Raw genomic sequence first — 17,299 nt, 5'->3', positions numbered from 1 at the left:
CGATTACACTGAAAGAATATCCTACCGCGTCCTTAGGGAAAGGAGAGAAGAGAGAAAACACATTTTAAAAAAGGATGTTCTGGCTCCTATGTAAACCTGCTCTTACACTGGGGGCAAATCTTAACAGGCAAACAAGAAACCACCTTTGTGGAAGTTCAAATAGGAGGAAGGGGGCTCCAGCTCCACTCTCCTACTCAAGCAGATTGCCAGCAAAGCCCCAAAAGAAAAGCCAGACCCAAAGCTGTAGTGGAGCTATGCAAGGATGCTCTCCAGACAGAGCAATCCAGGTTGGATAGGGCTTGGGGCAACCTGCTCTAGTGGAAGGTGTCCCTGCCTGTGGCAGGGGGCTGGAACTGGATGAGGTTCAAGGTCCTTTCAACCCAAGCCAGTCTGTGGTTCTATGATCTGGCGTGTGGCAGGAGGACCACAAAGCTCTGGGCTGTGGCTCCGCAGCCTCTTACACCCCACAAAACACAAGGTGCTGTGGGAAGAGGCCAGTTTGTGGGATCAGTTTTTTTCAAAATACCCAAACATTTTCTTTTTCAGTTCTCACTATTCTTTTTTTTCCCCTAAATTTCTCATGGAGCTTCCCCAGCTCCGCTGACAGCAGCACTTGTCATCCCACTGGGAAAAGACAGCAGGCACGGATTAATTTTTGAGGTAAGCTGCTTTCACGCCAATGCATTTGGCAATCGAGAATACAAGAGCAGCTATCCCAAAAATGCAGTGTTTATGAGAGGAGTGGTTTCTAAAATTGTTTTCACTATGGATACCAAGAAGCACCACCTGATTCCTGACTACTCGCTTGTGCACGTGCTTCCACATGATTATTTATAAGGGTGACTTGAGCATCTCTCTCACAGAACTCCTATCTCCGAGCTGAGCAGCTCCAGCTGGACATTCAGCAGAGCTGTTTTCCAGAAGTCACTGCAGAGTCTGCCAATGGAAAAGGCACTTTTATACCTACAGACAAAATAAAACCTTGCCTGCAGAAACAGAGAGATTCCCTCAGTGCGATTGTGGTTCTAAGATTTAATTATCTCAGCACAGAACTGCAGGTATCAATGCTTCAGAGATAGAGAACAAACAAGGCAATTATTCCCAGAAGTCCTCCTTTTCCCCCTCTAACAATCACAAGGGTTACAAACATGCCAAGGTCAAAGAATGTGTAATAACGATACTTATTTCCGATTGGGATGCATGGAAACCTTGCACTGTCATGGTGGAAGAGCAATGCTGTGAAACTCAGCGGAGCCCACATAAATGCATGGCTGAAGATCACAGAGGCTATCGCAGAACCGTGTCTGAAATGACAAGGAATAAAATCAACAAGCATCTTTCCAACCTACTCAAACTCTTTACCCCTACTGTTTCTTGCTGAGCTGCATCACCAGCACCCAGGCCAGAGACCCACCATCCATTAGACATGTGATGTGTCAGAGATGCCTCCAAGCTGTACTGCGTAGCTCTGGATGTGAACTTCTAGTGGGGTTTGCCCTCTCCAGAATGAACAAATTGCATTAGAGAGCAGAGAAAAGCCACGAATGGTGGAGCTGCAGAAGCTTCTAAAAGCAACAGAGGACAGGAGCGCATTGTTCAATTCCCTGGACTTCTTCCTCCATTATTTGCATTATCCTGAGACACCACAGGAAACATTTGTTTGCAGGCATTCACCCCACCAGCAGAACCAGAGCCATGTACATGACAAAGAGGGTGGAAGCATTAGGCAACAAATGAAATCCTCACTAGTTGTGTACATGGACAAGTTACTGTCATGAGAGCAGTGACAGACGAGGTACAACTCCTTATGATGTGCCTGAGCAAATAAGGATGTTGCTTATTAAAAGCTGAAGTGCACATAGCTATGCTGTGCTGAAGCTTGCACTAAGAGCAAAACCACTCATGCCCTACCTCCAGCACAGTAAACCTCCATCATCTTCTTTTTCTGCAATACTAAAGCATAATAATTTCAGATATAAAGGCAGGAAAAGTGTAATTTGGTCAAAAAAGGGGGAATACCCAGCCTCGTGGCCTGAAACCTACAGCATCACTGTGCTACAGCAGATTGTTCGTTGCTTACAGCACAAACCAAAAGCATTCTGAAGTGAAAATAATGCTTTGAGCAGTCTGAAGTTTCGTACTTCAGACTTAAACCCCTGCAAAAACTATTATCCTTTTTCTTTTAAGCAGATACATGTTTCCTTGCTATTCAACTTGCAATGACAGGATTCTACTCAAACTTCCCAGGTGGTCTCTGTCTCAGTGAGAGCCTAAACAAGAAAGTTCTTGCCAACAAAGTTATTTCTTTGGGAAGTTTGTGAGAAGAGCAAGATACACAGGAAAACCCCAACACTTTCCTCATCATGTGCAATTTTATGCTAACAATGCATACTTACGACAACAGACATGCACCTGGTACATACCATAAACCGTATTTATAGAAACTTTCGAGCATGACTATGGCAAAACACGCTTTATACTACTTAAACCTCAACCCCCAGATCAGACGAGTTCAACTCACCTCCTTTTGTGGATGGGCACTAAGGAATTTACCAAAGAGTGCAGAACAGCAGGATCAGGAGCTGGACACGGATGTCCAGGATTCCAGTCCTTCCAGGCAGTAGACATACAGCAAAATGAGCCCACTGGGCACTGTTTATTCACACACCCCTTGAGCACTTCGCTACAGACAGCCTGCTGGGCTGAGTCCCTGCGGCTGGTTTTATGTAAATGGTAGGAAAAGTGAGGGTGGGATCATGCTGATTTGGCTGTGTGCACTACAACTTGCTCAGTGACACATGCATGGGCTTCATGCCGTATTCTCAACTTTTTTTAACAGTGAAAAGTCTGGATTTCCTGCAGAAAATTCCACCCATTGACTACTCTGTGTTTGGCAGTGAAGGCAAGAGGAATAAATAGAGGATGCAGCATTTAGGTTGGGAAAAGAATACTTTTTTCCAAAATGTAACTTCACTAGAATAATACTACAGATTAAAGCATCCAACATCAAGTAACAGTTATAACAGTCTAAACTTTGCCAGCCTGTCCCACCAGTGTGACACCAGTTCCAAACCTTGGCTGGGGCTGCAGCCTGAGGCCAGCGACTGCCCTGAGCCTCATCGAGCACCTTGGCTCCCTGCAGCTCACACCCTGACTAATACCCCATTAACAGCCTCCTCCGAGGACTTCTCAGTACACAAGGAGTAAATTCAAGCAACAGAACCCAAGTTTTCAGGTACAAGGTAGGAAGAAAATACTACGGTATCTCCTAGAGCCCAGCCAACACTCTACAAGCCTGCTTCTCCATGCCTGACAATGCTTAAGGCCAGGTTGGATGGGGCCTGAGCAACATTGTCTAATGGAAGGTGTCCCTGCCAATGGCAGGGGGTTGGAACTGGGTGATCTTAAGGTCCTTTCCAACCCAAACCACTCTGTAATTCTGCTGTTTTTGTATGCATACATTTCTACAGCACATACAAGCAAACCAGGTTGGACCTAGATGATCCTAAGGTCCTTTCCAACCCTAACTATTCTATGATTCTATATACAAGCAAACCTCAACTACAAGGCAAGGTTTTGGTTGAAATCCACCCCCCCTGGCAGAGGGACAAGTTATCACCTCTCCAAGCGCAGCATCAGACAATGTCCCACTGCACAGAGGACAAAATAAACCAGAGAAGGGGGGATGAGGCAAGGAGGATGAGGACAAGGAGTGAAAAGGATGAGGAAAGGTGAGAAAAAGACGTCGGTAAAAGATGCGCTGCACTGAGCCAGCGACTGCTCGGGCCACAGATCAATCCTCACAGCACCAAATGGTGTGTAAATCAGGGCAGAACGATTGCAGAGTAACTCACCGACAGCAGTGTCAGCAGCACTGCAGACCTCCAGCAGGAGGCTCTGGTTCTGGTATCTTCTTTGTATTGGGACAACCACAGAGATGCCACCATTACCAACACAAAAGCGAGAAGGTAACAATGTGGGATGCACCAAAGCCTGGCTGGAGAGCTAAGAGATGAAGAGGAGCACTTTGCGTTTCTGCCTTAGCCAGGCAGCCACTGCTTCTTCGTTTCCCAGGGAGAGATACTTACTCCTAACTGAGCCTCTTATTACAGTGACAATTCTTCACTTCTCCCCAGGGATCAGCATGGAGCAAGCTCTCTCTTATTGTCGTTGCAGTGCTGTTAAACTGTGCTCAACAATCGATCCACGCCTGAAAAACCTTCCGGAAGCCCTGCCAGGAGGGAGGACCTGCCGTGTCCTGCCAAAGAAAAGCTCCTCTGACACCCTCTTCCTACACTGTGGGACAGTTCATGTGGGCCAGGAAGAGATGGAGGGGGATAAAAATGAGTGGGAAAAAACAAGTTCTCCTCATTTCCTGCTCTTTGTGCAGACATCATGTTGGGTGTGACGCCTTGGCCACACACTGCCATGTTAAGCACTCTTAATGAACCAAGAGCACATCGATTTTCCACTTCCTATGTTTGTCTTTACAAACAGGCGGATATAGGAGACGAAGGTTTAGAGTGCTGGTTATCAGACCTCAGGTCTCCAAAACCGTTCCCCTTCTCAGGCCATTTTGCAAACATTGCCACGAGGATGTGGAAGTGTGTGTGAGCCATCCCCCTCCATGCTCACCTCTGGCTTTCTTGGATCCAGAGGAGCAGGGGGAGACCACAGCTTCCCACCATAGCACAGGAAGCAATGAGGGAACAACAATGAACAAGTTTTGCACTGCCCCTCAGTAGTTCTCTCAAGGAAAAGGCAAAGGATGCACAGGAATCAACTGTACTGGTGCACAGCGCAAAGTGATTTCACCGTAGGATGAAGATTCCCTACTTACAGACTGCTCCACAGGTCCTGCAGAGAGGCAGATGTTTGATATAGCAACACAGAAAGGCAGTCCCTGATATAACAAAACCAGTTCCCAACACTTCTAAAGGGACCCTTTACAACCCCGGTTCCAGACCTACAGCGGTTTCTCCACCTGCTGCACAAAACAGCAGCATTTTCACCTGCTCACACAGCCCTGAAAGCAGACAGCAGCAAATCCACATCTGCCTGAAGCCTCCTCTCTCCAGCAAAACACCGTCACATCCAGAGCGGACCCCAGGATTCCAGGAGTGCCTCAATACACACACGCTTTACATTGGTTTTCCAGAGGGATTCCAAGCCTGCCCGCCCACCCGCAGCACACACACAAAGGAGGGAGGAGGACCACGGCTTCTCCAAAGAGAACGGAGTTCCTGAGGTCTGGAATAGCGTGGCACAAAGGTCATGTCATTACTGCAGCGGTTGGTGACCGGGGGAGAACAGCTCTGGGTTAAAAAAGAATGATTTGGAGAATAAATGCATTTGCTCATTCATTTTTATTCTGTATGAAAATGTAAATTGGGTGCAAAAATAAAACAAACAGAAGAGGCCTAATTATTTATACAGGCATTTTAATCAAACAATGAATAGCACACAGCAACCTTCTACATCAATTAATAAAGCTGGCTTCTGCAAAACAAAAGAGTTACACCATGTGCCCTAATTATACAATCCAGCCTGGAGATGCTTTTTCCCCCCCCTTTTCCCCCCCCATACACCTGGCTTCGTGCATACCCACCGCATTCCTGAGCTGAGGACACTCGTTAGCCCCACTCTCTATTTACAAATTCATTACTCTGCTGCGTATGTACTAATGTCTCTGACAGTAGGAGTGGTCATAATGCAGCACTCTCAGAGGCAAAACAGCAGCTAATTGAAGGCAGGGGCTGGGGGGGGGGATGAAGAGGAGGGTCTGCCTCCCTTTCTCTGCACAGGAGGCAGCTGCTTCCACTTCAGCTTAGCGCATTTCACAAGATGAGGATAAAATAAGAGCTATTACATGTTTGCATTAGGTTCCAGGGAGCCACCTCGATGTTTTGCATGAACAAAGCACGCTTTACAACGTGTTTCTTCACATCTTACCTTAGGCTTCACTTGATCAAACATCCTTCACCACCGTAACGTATGTGACCCAACTGGGTAATGATGAGCTGTCACCTTCTTGAGGAATCAGTGCATATCCCTTCTGAAAGCAGATCTATCAGAAGCAGCCCAGTGCCTTGCAGCTTCACACACATCCACAGCACAGGGTCTCAGGCTGCCTCTGAAGGGCTGGTGCAGCAGAGCAGAGGAGGCGACAGCATCTCTATGCAAGCAGCCCATAATCAACAGCCCAAGTGTTCAGTGCATTTTGTCCCCAGTTATCACAGAATCCCACAGAATGGTTTGGGGTGGAAGGGACCTTAAAGCTCATCCAGTTCCAACCCCTGCCACGGACAGGGACACCTTCCACTAGAGCAGCTTGCTCCAAGCCCCTGTGTCCAACCTGGCCTTGAGCACTGCCAGGGATGGGGCAGCCACAGCTTCTCTGGGCACCCTGTGCCAGCGCCTCAGCACCCTCACAGGGAAGAGCTTCTGCCTAAGAGCTCATCTCAGTCTCCCCTCTGGCAGGTTAAAGCCATTCCCCTTGTCCTGTCCCTACAGGCCCTTGTCCTAAGCCCCTCTCCAGGCTTCCTGTAGCCCCTTTAGGCACTGGAGCTGCTCTAAGATCCCCCCATAAGGAGCCTTCTCTTCTCCAGGCAGAACAAGCCCAAACCTCTCAGCCTCAGTTCAACAGGGTTTGGGGTGCAGGGGGTGCAGGGTATGCTGCTTGCTTATTTGTAGGGAGCAACAGCAAAAGGCAACACTGAAACCACCCATGTTTTCTTTGTACACTTAGAAATCCTCCATCCACAAGTCAGGTCCTGCAGTGCCAACAGTGCATATGGTACTTTCCACAAGGCACAAAAACAGCAATATAGAAATGCAGTTGCATTTAAATGTGTGAGATAAATGGATATCAAAAACTCACACCAAATGCAATCAGATCCTATTGAAGTTTAATTATTCTTTATGTTTAAAAAATGTTAATATGTATTTGATTCTCCTAGAGCATCTCACTCCATGAGAAAGCTCCCCCCATTTCAGAACCGATGCTTATGTGTAGTCAGTGTTCAAAAAGGTGCTTGTCAGCTTGTGGTGCAGGACAGACTGCGTTTCAGAGGAAAACAAGTTGCACACTCAGTGCCTGCAATCACAAATTACCACCAGGAGTCATGTTTTGGGTTCGGCTGCACAGAGGTGCCTTATGCCCTAAATCTGAGTTGCCAAAACTTAAACAATAGAGTTTTCAACAGCACTTGCGCTGACACCACCAGCAAAAGCCAGACACCAAGAGAATACTTGATAGAGGCTACTAACAGAAAACATCCACTTCTCCCTACTACCTCGACACTGCAATTCCAAGAAATAATGGAAAAACAAAAGCAGCTCATGAGTTGCTTACTCCTAACTCCAAATTTGGGTGTGCAACACGGGTCTGCGCACATGGCACAAGCTGACTCCCCACGTCCCCTCATCACTAATAGTCCAAATAGGTGCTCAGATGCCACCAAATTAAAACTGAAGCTGGTAATGATGAGTATTGGTCCATTTTGCCACTAAGGGAGTTCACCACTTTGCAGCTGTCAATGTACAAACCTTAGTATCAACAGCAAAACAACCCTTTCTTTTTCCTTTCCATTCCCCTCAAAGTCTTCTTCAGAGCTGCAGGCCACAACCACTGAACAGCATCACTTTGAGCCAGAGAAATATTAATACAAACTCACTGCTGGTTTGTCCAACCTGACGCCAACCTCCTTTCCTCCTATACACCCAGTAAGGATCCCTCTATCAGTAACAGTTATTAGTATCCTTTAACAATTCCTGTAATTATTCACTTAATTCATTTTCACTGCAATTCCCTGCTTCTTCCGTAAGACACAGCATACTGACAAATAAAATCTACCTACTGAACAAGAAGACCTTAGCTGTGACATTGTGAGCAGTGAAATAACACTTGGGAGAATAGACGTATTCCAGAACCAAACATCCCCAGGGAGCTTGGATGTCAAAAGCAACAGCACTTGCAATTTTGGATAGACACATCTGAAACGTCCTTCTAGGCTACACCACAAATTTCACAGGTAAGAAAAAACCCCAAGCCCTGAGTGCTAACCAGAAATGTGATTCAAGAGGAGAGATGCTGCAAACAGGGCTGCTTTCTCAGCGAGCAGCAGGACTTCTCCTCTTTGTGATTTACAGATACTTAAAAACAAGTAGGTTAATGAAGCAACAATACACTGACTGCGGAGTGCTGATTAATACAAACTTCAGAGCATAGTGATCCATGAGCCAATTCAGCACTAAGGCAACGTCCAAGAGGTTTAGCTGGGTTTGGTTCAAAAAAGGAGGCCTTGAAAAAGTGACAACAGCATTTAAATGTTAACTGAATCCAATAATTCCTGAGAAATAACTGTAGGCATCTCCACTGTGTGTGGACTAAAAAAACCATATGGATAGTTAACGGTATTCTGCTTTTCACTCTGCATTTTGATCTCTTTTGCTTCAGTATTTTCATAGAACCACAGCCTGCCTTGTGTTGGAAGGGACCTTAAATCTCATCCAATTCCAACCCCCTGCCACAGGCAGGGACACCTTCCACTAGAGCAGGTTGCTCCAAGCCCCTGTGTCCAACCTGGCCTTGAGCACTGCCAGGGATGGGGAAGCCACAGCTTCTCTGGGCAATTATTATCTGAATAATTTTCACTATTAGCTTTTTAATAGTTTCATTTAGAAGGAGCTTGGTCCACTGAATGGATTGCATCCATCAACCATCAGCACTCTACATGACGTCTCTGACACTCAGTCTTTTTGCCTCAGTTTCCTTTTCTCTTAGGAAAAAGCAATACTCCTGGGTTGGGGACCGACCACAAAAATGCTTGGGAAGCATTTTGAACACTTAAAAATGTGCAATTCCATCTTGTTGGGAAGCACAACAGCATCCATTCCTTACCCAGCAGGACCACCAGCAGATGAAGGTGGCACAGCCCTTGCTACCAGCAAGCTCGCCAGCACCTTGCTCAGAGTCTCTGGCCCACCATCAGGCATGGCCAGACATGCTGGGTGGGGAAGAGATGGGGTTCAAAGAAAATAAGATGCAGAAGCATCTTCAAATGGCCTTTTGGTGGGGTCAATGATGAGTTCGGGAGACTCTGGACTCTGGAGCCAGGAACAGTATAGGTTCACATCATCTCAGCTCCTTCACAAGTGCTCTCCGTCCAAGCCCAGGTCTGCAGGGATGCAATCCAAGCATCACTTCCTAGAGTTCCATCTGAACACCTGATGTCGTGCCCCTCTGTTGGAGGAGGGAAACCATCCAGCTCTATCACCACCTCCAAAAACTAAGACATCAGTATGCACCCAAGCACTGTGGTCCTTAGCTAACCACCACATACTGCAGGAGCATTTTACGTCTTGCTTTTTCCCCACAAGAAGAATCAGTGAAGGTACAATTTGTTATTTGTACATCAGTATTTCTATCTGTTACCTAAAATGAAGGTTTCCTGAGTCACACCAGAAAAGAAGACAGAATTGAGAGGGAGGGACCCTGAGTGAGGTCAATAAGACCATACGAGGTCATGTTTTTAACCAGCTTTTCCATCTCCGATAATGGCACAGCCAAGTCCAGAAGTGATCTGAATTGCATGGTGGCTGTTCAGCAGTCAATGACACGCTACTGGAGTTCTCAACCCAGTTCTCAGTGAACAAATGGTTGTATAAAAATAGCGATTACCTGAGACGACCATTTTCATTCCAGGACAAAAGAACATCAGGCTGGAAATTGCAGAATTAATCCCTTGGGATTGCAACCCACCGTAATGCCTTGTGTTTAATTTGCAGTGGAAAAATAAAAAATAATAATGCAAAATAATCACAGAGTGGTGACCAAGAACAAAGGATGGATAATAAGAATTAATTTCAACATAACCACCACTGAAACCAAACTGCACCCACTATTAAGAGTCAGACCAATGGCTACTGGGCATCAGCTGAAGGCAGAGGTACTGGCTTTGCTGCTGCTGCTTGAAGCCTTATAACCTGGCTTCTTTGCTATCAGACAGCCTGGGATCAAAGGGGGAAGAGGTACCAAATGCAGAGATGTCAGGGTGCAACAGGGGAAGCTCTGCTTTTCCCATGTTTTGCCTTCTCTACAAATGATCCGCAGGACTGCAAGTGCTGCTACAGCATCAGAGTCTTCTGCTACAGCAATCGGAACGCTGAGCCGGTCACCATATAACCCAACTGGTAAATAAACAGTTCAACATAAAAGCCCACCAACAACATCAACAAACAAAGCTAAACAAGGAGGAGTTTTCATTTGACTCCAAATGCCTCTATTATAGGCCAGGCTGGACAGGACTTGGAGCAACCTGGTCTGATGGAAGGTGTCCCTGCCATGGCAGGGGGCTGGAACTGGATAAGCTTTAAGGTCCTTTCCAACCCAAACTAGTCTGGGATTCTACGTTTTAGAGATATTAATTTATACCTAGCATCACCTAAAGAAAAGACACACTAGTTGGAAACAATGGGCCACCTAAAAAAAGAGCCCATGTGTTGTTCCCTTCCACCTAGCCTGCTACATCTCCTTGTTCTTCACACTAAAACTTGCCAAATTCATGACAACAAAACCCTGTCCTTGTGAAGCCTGGAGGCGGGTTGTGCTGGGATGGAAACAAAAGGCTACAAATCAAGCTTCAAAAAAGCATAGGAGGATAGAAGGGCCCTTTATACAAGTAGAACATTTATTTGTTATGACTCTTAATATTATCAAAAGCAGCAGTAGGTTAGCACCGGGTTAGCATCAAATGCAACAGCTCGTTTGTAGTGACTAACCAGGGCAAACAGGGATAACTGTTGTAATGAAGCACGTCGGCAGCCTGAGCTGAATTCTCAAAGAAGATACCAAAAGAACAAAGGTGTAAAAGGAAGAGTAAACAACGATAGCAACAGAGCCAGCTACCTTCTCATGGCTCTTAGGCTGAGCCTTATGGAAGATGCTCCGAAGCAAGGCTGGCATCGAGGCACTGCTCTCCATGCCTCAGCTCCACGGCTGCTTCCTACAGCTCCCATGCCAGTCACATCCACCCTCCTCCTTCCCAACCTTCCAGTCCTCCAGGGCCACCATCCACAAATCAAGCTGTTGCAGATGAAGAATTAAAAGGAGAAAAAATAAATTAAAATAATAAATAATCATGAACCCATTTTTTAGGGTTCACAGAGAAGCTTTTAGGTATGGCCCAAACGCCAGGGTCACCCTGCGAACGCCGGTCTGCAGGTGGCAGCTGCATTCTGCTGCTGTTGGACTGTATGAACAACATCTGAGCACTCTCCTGTGCTCCCTGTGTATTACTGAGCATTTAGGGAAGTGCTGGCAAAGGTTCTGCCTCCAAGCTTACCTCTGGATGAATACTGATAGGAAGGAAAAGCAAGCAGATGTTGGATGACTAACTTGAATGCGCTTGAACAGGATTTCAGAGCAGTCAAAAAAGAAGAATGTCCCCAGGGGATTTATCTACATTTCATGTTCAGCATAGTGCATATTCATTAAAAGCACAGTCACCGGTGGAGGTACGTGCTGACACAATATTGTTTTAACACACAGTGAGAGAGGGACTCAGAACATCTCTAAATGCCTCTAAATGCCTTTTGGGTGCCCCATCACCACGCAGGGTAAGAGCCCTGGCTGGGGAGAGCTGCCCTTGGTGAGGCTTTTAGGAAGTGTTCAAGACAGTGTGTTACTGCAAACATGTTATGCTGCTTCTAGCCTGTTTTCATACATATATGCCTGATGTGTCCCTTAAGGAGGTCTCTCAGCCACAAGAAGAAGCAATGACTCATTTGGTTCTCATTGTCCAACTGGAAAGAGTATTTTGGAATGGTGAACACGAAGTTTTCAATGCCTAAAGAGAGACTGCTAAAAGAAATGTGGAAATGGAGACAAAAGAGAGTGAGTGATACGCATTTTGACTGAGAAGTAGCAGACAACCTTGAATTCAGCCAAGCTGCCTTTAAGTGCCTCCTGCAGCAAGGCGGCAGGCTGAAGCCCTGATGGCAGAGCCCATGGTGCTGAGCAGCCCTGGGGAGAAATGAAGCTGGATGAAAGCAGATGCCCCTTCAGATACAGGACACAGCCACACCAGGTCACGCCAGAGGGTGAAAATGCATGTCAGATCCACACCATGCACACATCCTACAGCCGGTTGGTCCACCAGGCTTCTCCTACCACAGACACTGGCACAATCACCCATACCAAGCAGGCTGTGCATCATCGCGTGCCCCACCATGAGATCACTGCTGAGTGCCAGAAATAACATCGGCTCAGACTTAACTCAAAAAACCAGTATTGAACACAGGCCCCTGACTTGAGGACTTGAGGTCCTGATTTCAGCCACCACAGTGGTCACCTGGCCAGGAGGTTCAGCAGGGTCACTGCTATCATCCATCCATGGTCCCCATTATACCACTTTACCCCCATTCCGGAGTCCATGCTTTCCCCCTACACCACCGATGCATCCTGACCCCTCAGGAACTTCAGCTGAGAAGCTGCACACTGTCAGCCCCACCACAGAGCCTCACACAGGAGCACATTTAATCAGCTCAGCCTTGATTTATATGTCTGCCTCCTACAAAGCCCAGTTTCCGACGCTGGAATTCCGATTCGCTATCACAACCTTTAGACCTACAGCCAAAGACTGTCATTTTTAACACTGGTCGTTCGGCAAACCACAAAGCAAGCTCACAAATCCAATAAAAGAAGGGGTTTTTAAATAAAATAAATAATAAACCCCACACAACAGTTCCAGCCTGCTGCATAGCAATGGGGGAAAGCACACAGTAAATCACCCCTCTGACTGCTGGGCAAGGGCCAGCACTCACTGAGAACCTGGCTGGCGACAGCACTTTCTCAGGTTCCCCACAACGGGCTGCTTGAATTTGCCTTCTAACTACCCAGAGGTCTGACACCGGCCTTTGCTGGCAAAATAGTCTCCAAAAACCACAGAAGAAAAGCCTGAGTACTCGGTGTGCTGCAGCTGTGGGTGTACACACACAGGTTCAAACCCAGCAGAGCCTCCCAGAGCCAGGTTTTTGATAGGAGATGCCACTGCAAACGAGTTGTAAGTAAAGAAAGACCCAGATCTCTTTGGAACTGAGAAAGTCAGGATAAAGCAGTATAACCTTTAGTAACATATACAATACCCCAACCTCTTTTTCCTGTCTTTCATCCCGTTTCTTGCCTGGTTGGACAGGGCTTGGAGCAAGCTGCTCTAGTGGAAGGTGTCCCTGCCTGTGACAGGGGTTGGAACTGGATGAACTTTAAGGTCCCTCCAACCCAAACCAGTCTAGGATTCTATGATTCTTTCCATCCATTTCACTCACCAGTTGCTCCTTAGGAACTGGGACTGTCATTCAGGACACATGCACCCTCTATCTGCATCCCACGCATGGAGGGATCTCCATCACAGTGTCTTACACGCCACAGCTACTCTTGTAGGGGAGCAGATGCCCAGCATTTGCCTCTGCAGCTTCAGATATTGGTCTGGTACACCAAGAACAGGCCCATGTACAAAATCAGCTTGTATATACCCACCAGGTGCAAAAAGACAACAGAAAACAGGAAAGAGGCAGCCACATGGTTCACACACAACATAAATCTGACCTCCAGTTTCACCGGTGTGTAAAACCAACCTGGCAAGCAAGCCCTGTCTCCACATGACGTTGTGTGTTTGTAGCACCTACACACGAATCTCCAAACACTGCAAAGAGTGTGCTCTGGAGAGAAACTGAGGCAGCAGGCTCAGCAATCCAGCTATTCCATTTCCATCTGTGTTTAGCCTGTTTCTCTGCTCCTCTGTGACTCATCAGAAAACAGAAGTAGAGGAAAGCACTCACAGATAAAGCTCAGAAGCAAACGAAGATCAAAAAGGAATGACTTCACCCTACAGAGCCCAGGCAGCCCAGTAATGCTGCACACCAGCTGCTCCCAGAATTTACCCTGGGAGCATTTCTTATCCATATTCCATTAGAAAAAGCCAGGGGACACAGTGGCCTGCATGCAGTGGTTAGAGAGAGGGCTGTATTAGTCTGCAACCCCAGTGTTTTTACATGGAGCCTCCAGGCACACCATGTTCTTAGGACAAGTGGTCTCATAATTGGTTAAACAAGGCAGAGAGGGTCAATCTCTGAAATATTAGGCTTGTGGCCACCTATGTACTCCATTTCAGCACTAATTCTCTTCCTTTCCACTGTCAAATCCTGCCATTTACTCCCACCTACATAACATCAGGCAGATGGAAAACGTTTGGCCTAATTGTTCACTCTTCTCGCTCCCTGTGTCCCTCCAAGACCTGATTTGACTTCCTATGCATCAAGACAAAAATCATATTAAACTGCATGGGAAGAAACCCCAAACCAGCCACCCACTCCGCTACACGCAGGATTTGCCTCTGATCCCAAATTTCCTTCACACCCAGCACATACGTTTTGCAGCTCTCTACCATAGCAGGACGTTCATCCCTCCCTCTGCACAGCTACTACTTGTCTTGTGGTGTGAGATTGAAGTAGACAAGTGTGAAAGAATCATATAGGGCTCAACATCATTAGGCTCATCCTGAAAGCACAAGAGTTGACAGGTCTGAGGAAGCAACTTCGGATCTTCCCCTGCGGCTCAGATTTGGGGGCTTGGAGGTTGCAGAGAGAAAGGAAGATCTTTAGAAAATAAAGCCAAGGAAGCCGGGTGTTGGTGTCTCTCTTTGTAATCTTGGGGCAGTTGCAATGTTACCAGGGCATCAAAACCTATAAAGAATTACTACGAAAGCCTCGAGTTAAACGTAAATCCAAACTGCGAAAACAGAATGCAAGTTCAGCCTGTTAGAAATAATGTGCTGGGCAAAACATTAACACATTTACACTTGGAAGTTGTGAAAGAGTCAGAATCATCCTGCTTAAAATGTATCAGTCAGATGAGACCTGATTTCAGGGCAGAGCATCCTGCAGATACATAAAAGAAAGTACGTGAATAGGCGTTGTAACACAAACAGCCATTTATTTTCTGCCAAATAAGATCAATGTCCTCTTCTCCACAAAATAATGCTCCCTGCAAGACGCTGGAGTTCAAGGTGCTCACAGAAAAAAAGGTCACAAAATCAAATGCCCCAAAATGTTTCACTTATTAAACAGGCCCAGTTGCACGCTTTAGGGCACTTGTCCTTAATTCAGCCTGCTGTATTTGTACAGAATAAAGAGTAGCATACCCTCACCTTAAGGGCTGGCAGATCAGCTTTGTCTGAAAGGTCAATCAGACTTTTCCTGACTGAATCAATGCCAAAGTCAAGACTTTGCCCACCGAAAAAGCCCAGCAAGTTAAAGCTTGCGGTTATTGCGTATGCAACGATTACCCTGCAGTCATTACAGGTAAACCCCATATTCCTCAGTGGCTCATGGAAGGATAACTGGCAGCTCTGATACAAGAGCAGCAGCTTAAAGCAGCAATTGTGGGGGTTAGTTTGGGCTTTTTGTTATTTCTCGTTTTATTTGTATGTGGAAATAAGTGTGAAGCACTGAAGAACAAGTCACACACATCCCCTGCAGCTATAGCCATCAAACAGGTAGGCAGCTGTGTTTTGTACCAGCTCTAACTTCTCCTTGGCCTTTTAGCTTAGCCTTGCTCAGAAAACTCTGCAATAACTCAATCTGGACAGCACAGAGTGGAAAGGTCACCGATACACAACCGAATTAAGGAGGCACATAGACACACCAACACGACCTATCAGCCTGGGTACCCCAAAGCACAATCTCAACCAAAAGTGCACTCTCCAGCACTGGAGATGGGCAGCCTCCTCCATGGCACATTTGTTTGCTACCTAGGAAAAGCTTCTGCGTTCTCAGATGCATCCATCATTTGAAATTGCCAGGTTAAACAAGTAACTGAAGTCCAGTAATGCTCTGCTTCCAGATACCTCCCCCCACTGCTGCAGACGTGGTACCTGAGGTCACGGTTTAGTGGGACTTGGCAGTGTTGGGTTTGCACTCGGACTCGATGATCTTAAGGGTCTTTTCCAACCAAAATGGGCCGATGCTGTGTGACACAACCGACTGTGTGACCCTCTCAGACTGCCCTGGGACACCCTGAAGCCATCTCAGCTTGAGCTTCTGATTTGCTCAGCACAGTAAAAGTCTCCTAACCATAAAATCCCCCCCACGGTTCTGCAGTGCCATGTTTTCACAGCCAAACCAAGGCAGAACACTGAAAGCACAGACAATGGCTAAGCCCCTGCTCAGTTTAGCAGCAGCTCAGTAGCTCCTGTGATTTTTACCATGAGTTTTGCAGTATTCACCTTAATGCTTCTGTCACAGATTCCACGAGCTGTACCAAAAAATACCTTTCCTTTTTTTCCCCCTCTAGGCCAGATTCCCAACTCCCATAGCTGTGAATAAAAGACTGGAAAAGCATCCAACATACATCCCAAGAGCTCAGAAACTAGGTGAGAAACAAGAACTTTTTACGCAGTTAATCGTGTAAAAGGTATCAGCTGATTTTGGGGTGCAACTTCATGATTTTTTAAGTAAATACACCTGGCATGCTGGTTTCCCTGGGAATACGTGACATATTCATTTCCAGCCCAGTGTCAGCTTTCTACACAATCCCAAAACAATGACTGTAACAGAATACAAACCTTCCTGATCATCCTTACACCTGGGGTATTAAAGAGCACTGATGAATAAAAGGCAGAATGAATATTTCAAGGGGTTGCAGGCAAGAGTAAGAGATGGGGATGAGAACTGAGCAACTCCGGACCCGAGCGGTTCCAAGGCACAAAGCGCGTTTGCTTTCAAAAGCCAAGACTAGCCAAAGTTTCCAAGAGGGAGCCATGATTCCTGGCGTTCCCATTTATGACTCCCCCAGGTGAGGTACTTCAGCCGCTTGGTTGCCAGAGGACGGGCATTCAGCGTTTCCAAGTCATTCCTCCCCATCCCATGTGGGTGCCCAAACACTGGTGCTCCTAAAATGTTGGGTTTATCTTTCTGTTTCTCAGTTCCTCAACTGCAACCCAGGCAAGTTCCTTCAACTACAATCTCATAGCTGCCAAGGTTGCCGGGAGGGGCTGATTCATCTGCGTTCACTATGTTCCTTGAAAAGAAAACAAGTGCTACATATGAAGCCTCCTCTTTGTCACTCACTGATCTCTGATGCACCCCAAAACTGATTTAACAAGTCCTGCTTGTTAAAGTGAAAACCAGACAGGAAGAAACCCTTCTTGTTATTAAGGTGCTTGCCAGCAAACTCAACTGCTAATATCTCGGCGCAGCGCAGAAAGCCTCTCACGAAACCTTTCATGTGTCTCTCTACACG

At 46.5% G+C, this 17,299-nt stretch overlaps 1 protein-coding gene across 3 annotated transcripts in view; it reads right to left on the bottom strand.

Moving 5' to 3' along the window:
• The window catches only part of NEXMIF (neurite extension and migration factor), a 165,674-nt gene that overhangs the window by 84,475 nt on the left and 63,900 nt on the right, over nucleotides 1–17,299 (bottom strand). Inside the window, exon 1 of one of the 3 annotated variants that reach the window (XM_065689779.1) lies at nucleotides 1,182–1,197. The exons of the other annotated variants lie outside the window; for them this stretch is intronic. The gene's annotated coding sequence lies outside the window, so the exon portion shown is untranslated. Of the gene's footprint in view, nucleotides 1–1,181; nucleotides 1,198–17,299 lie in introns of those variants that run through there. 3 annotated transcript variants of the gene reach the window in all.

Source organism: Lathamus discolor, chromosome 9 (assembly GCF_037157495.1).
Source record: "Lathamus discolor isolate bLatDis1 chromosome 9, bLatDis1.hap1, whole genome shotgun sequence".
Lineage (NCBI taxonomy): Eukaryota > Metazoa > Chordata > Aves > Psittaciformes > Psittacidae > Lathamus > Lathamus discolor.
The sequence above is the reverse complement of the archived record's forward strand: the minus strand, read 5'-3'. Positions and strand labels throughout refer to the sequence as shown.